This window comes from Capsicum annuum, chromosome 3 (genome assembly GCF_002878395.1).
Source record: "Capsicum annuum cultivar UCD-10X-F1 chromosome 3, UCD10Xv1.1, whole genome shotgun sequence".
NCBI classification, from domain to species: domain Eukaryota; kingdom Viridiplantae; phylum Streptophyta; class Magnoliopsida; order Solanales; family Solanaceae; genus Capsicum; species Capsicum annuum.
In genome coordinates this window covers 190,444,192-190,448,552 of record NC_061113.1, presented here as the reverse complement: position 1 = coordinate 190,448,552, position 4,361 = coordinate 190,444,192, and the positions used below count along the sequence as shown (strand labels likewise).

The window sequence follows — 4,361 nt, the reverse complement described above, 5'->3', positions numbered from 1 at the left end:
ACTTTGGACAAATATGGGAAAGTGTCAGGACAGAAAGTAATCAAGGACAAGATTGTTATCTATTTTTATCACATTGTGACAAAAGGTGATGTTGTTATGGCTGAAGTAGCAATAGGAATTCTAAGAAAAGAGTTTCCTTTAACTTATCTTGGATATCCTATCTTCTATAGGAAGATACAAAAAACATATTATCACCAAAGAGATTGGAGTTAAACTACAGGCCTGAAAAGGAAAGCTATTATCCTATTGAGGAAGGTTATCCCAATTAAGCATGTATCTTCAGTGCATTCTAATCCACCATCTATCAGTCATGAACACATATCAAAATGTGTTGAATCATATTCAAAAAATGATTGGCCAATTTTTCTGAAGTAGTTGCATTGGTGGTAGAGGTAGATGCTGGATCAGATAGAAAAATCTATGCCTCTCTGAAGCTGAGGGGTGTATTGGGTTTAGGTAGTTACGTGATGTGTCAATGGCATTGTTTTGCAAACTCTGGTGGAACTTCAACACTAAAACATCAATATGGAGTGATTATATGAGTAATAAATATTGCAAAGAGACAATTCATAATTTGGTGCTACGAATGGTTGGTTTTAATGGATTCTAGGTGTGGGAAAAATATTACAGGATAGAGACTTAATTGAATATCAAATTTAGTGGAAAATTAAGAAGATATCTGCATTACTTTGGCATGACACTTGGATAGGACTGGGTGATCTATACACAGTTAGAGGAAATGACTTTGAATCGGATAATAGGTATCAGAATGTCAAAGATCACTTTGCCAAAAATAGAGAATGGGACGAATCAGCTGTAAGGGGAGTACTACCAGAATTTTTGTAGATAATATATTGGTGAACATTAAACCTCCAAAAAAAATTTTGTGATGGATGAACCAAGATGGATTTTCGATTTGAAGGGGTGATTCTCAGTTAAATTTGAAATGGGAGTACATCAGACATAACGGCCAACTTAACTCTATATACAAGAAGAACTGGGTAAAAGGCTTTCCTTTAAAAGTAGCTCTTCTTATGTGGAGGCTTTGGAAATTTAAGATTGCAGTGGATGATAAGGTGAGAAGATGGGGCTATGAAGGGCTATCAAGGTGTTGGTATTGTGAAAAACCTAGTCAGAAGACTATGATGCATGTGTTTCTAAGAACCTTTACTGCTAATTGGACCTGATCCTTTTATTCTTCTTGTGCAGAATTTAATATAAAAGGTCTACCTTTGAGAGAATTCATAATGCTATGGTGGAATGCTGAGGTCAATAGGGGTATAAGAATATACTATAATACTATGACAAGCATTATAGTATGGGAATTATGGAAAAAGAGGAACCAAAGAAAACACGAAGGAAAATGATATCACAGCAAAAGACTATTCATAAGGTAACCAGGAATATTCTCATAGTGCTGAAAGTAAGAAAACCTAGAAGGAGCTTTCCAAACAATTAGAGTGGGATTCTAACGGAATTAGAGGAATATACTCCTACTTTGAAGGTCACTTAAGTACCATGGGAATTTCCTTCTGATGGATGGGTTAAATACAACACTGATGAAACTTCAAGAGGCAACCCTGGGCCTAGTTCATATCTCTTTTGTTTAAGAGACTCTACTGAATATCTATTATATGCAGAATGTAGGCAGATGGAGGACACAATAAGTACACAAGCAGAAGCAAAAACACTAGTAGAAGCTAGCAAACATTGTAATAGAGCTTTACACAATCATGCTATTTTTTAGATAGATTCATAGTTATTAAATAAGGTGGTAGAAGGCGAGTGGGAATTTCCTTGGAGTATTGCAGACATAGTATAATAAATTCATCAACTCTTAGAAAATAAACAACATAAGTTCCAACACATACTGAGAGAAGGAAATAAATTGACAGACTACCTAACTAATACAGCAATAGACAAAGAAAATTATAGACTTTAGCAGCATGGAATCAGAACGTAGAAGGTTGATGAATATTGATAAACTACAATGTCCATTTTTAAGAGTATCACCAATCAAAGGGTGATGGGGCTGGGAAGGCTAAGCAGTTTGTTCTTCTAAGCAGTTTGTTCTTCACTAGATTATATACAAACCGCCTCAAGGGAATCAAATAACTGAAATACTAACTAGCCTATGTACTTCAGCCAACAAGAAGGACCCAACAAAATAAGAGGGTCCTTGATTAGATCGAACATGTAGAACCTAGTGCTTTGTCTTAAATTTTATGGGGTGGTGGATTAAAGCTGCCCATGCACTTCATTCCAGTTGTACCTGCAAGAGAAACGGGGTTAGATATGGCAACAGGATACCACAAATATATGAGACTACTCACCATTTGAATAGACAAGGCAACAGTAGACAAGATCCCTTGAAATGATACTTTGAGCTTGCACTATCCACTAGAAAACGCAGTTGGAAAGGAAAAGAGAAAGTGAACAAGGGAGCATAAAGGACACAAATGGGAAAGAATGAAAAAATACTCGTGAAAGTTGACATAGCAATAACAAGATGGTCAAAACAAAAAGTGTTGAGCAATAGAAATTGAAGCTCAGAGTTTGTCCAAGGCAACAACACTCTTCAGGTGTTGAGGGTTGTTGGAGAGAAAGAAATACAACGCCTTTTTAGAAACCCTACTAGGTTTATATGTAATAAAGGTAGGTTGGGCATGGGTTTTCTAGTTGGGCTGGGTAGTTGTTTTCATCCTTATTTTTAGTTTTGTGGACTAATAAGGGCTATTGGCCTAATGTAATTTCCCTTTAATGAGATTAATAATAAAAGCCCAAAATTTTGCCTAAGAAAATAAAAGTGAATTATGCATACAATGTACATGTATTATAAGTGTACGTTTTAAATGTATTATGCTTGTTTAATAAAAAAATTCTGCACTATGTATTAAAAGTGAATTATGCATGTATTATAATTACATAACTATAAATAGTAAATAATTTCAAAATATGGTATATTTAAGTAAGTTGCATATATTAAAATTATATAGCTATAAATAGTAAATATTTTTAAAATATGATATATTTAGTTAAACTTTCCGAATAAAAACAATAAACTTTAATAACTCATTCTTTCCGTAAAGTTTGATCAAAATAAATATTTCTTCATGAAAGAATCAAATACCATGACTGTTAGTCAATAGAAAGCACACATAATCTTGGGGTAAGGTGAAACATGAACAAAATAGAAAAAAATATGTAAGCCTGAATATTGTAACTTACCCGTGGCGTATAAGCCTTACTCTTTATGATAGGTAAATGTTGAGGAAATTACATAGGATAACCCCCCCTCCCCCATTGTCCCATTTTGTTTTTTTGTCTTTCATAAAAAAAGTCTTTTAAATACGTTCTTTCTTTTTTATGTGTAAATAAGTAGCTTTTTATCCTTCTACACCTTAAATATTTTTATATTTTCATGCTCATTTTCTCCTTCTATTTTTTTCTCTCTTTTATATTTTTCTATTTTTATTTTTTTTGTTTCCATTTATTTTTCTTTTATTTTTTCTTTTATTTTTTTGTCTATTTCTCAAACATTATTTTTTTCCATTTTCTTTTTTTAATTCATTTATCTAAACCTTTATTTTTCTTTTCTTTTTTCCTTTTATCATTTTTTCTTCTTTTTTTCAGGCTTTTTTTATTTTTTTAATTTTTCTCGGCGTTTATTTTTTGAATTTTTTTATTTTTTATTCTTCTTTTTTTTTTTATCTCTTTTCTTAACCTTTTATTTTTTTCTTCTCTTTTTCTTTTTTTTCTCAATCTTCATTTTTTTTTCTTCTCTTTTTTCTCAAAAGCCATTATTTTTTGCTAATGAACAAAAAATTAGATAATCTGTAAAGAGGATCTTCTTTTTTTGACATTTAAGTAAACTTAAGGGTGTGACTTGTTATTCAAAAGTCCTTTGGGATAAGTCTTATCTCTAAGGTAAGAGTATAGAACATCTCATAACCCAAGACACAATATGATAGTATTAACATTTGCTCATGGGGTGTAATTTATTGTTTGAAAGCTCTTGAGCTAAGTCTTGCCTCTGCAACAAGAGTTATTGAGCATCTCATAAGTGTCAACTCTTACTCATGAAGCATAACTTATTGTTTGAAAGTCTTTGGTCTAAGTATTTCCCTTATGACAAGAGTTATAGAGTATCTCATAAATCAAGACACAGTGTGGTAGTATCAAATCTTACCCATAGGGCTTAACTTGTTGTTTGAAAGTCTTTGATCTAAGTCATGCCTTTAAGGCAAGAGTTATAGAATATCTCATAAATCAAAACACAATATGATAGTGTCAACTCTTGCGCATGGGTTGTAACTTATTGTTTGAAAGTCCTTGGTCTAAGTCTTGCCTCTAAGTCAAGT

The 4,361-nt window shown here is 32.4% G+C and overlaps 1 long non-coding RNA gene across 1 annotated transcript; it reads right to left on the bottom strand.

Annotated features, from left to right (window-relative positions):
* Positions 1-1,814: 1,814 nt before the first annotated feature.
* Positions 1,815-2,592, bottom strand: LOC107866230. Its single transcript, XR_001672820.2, has 2 exons — positions 2,334-2,592; positions 1,815-2,272 (listed from the first exon to the last, which is right to left on the bottom strand). It is a non-coding gene; the product is annotated as an uncharacterized LOC107866230 (long non-coding RNA).
* Positions 2,593-4,361: the final 1,769 nt, after the last annotated feature.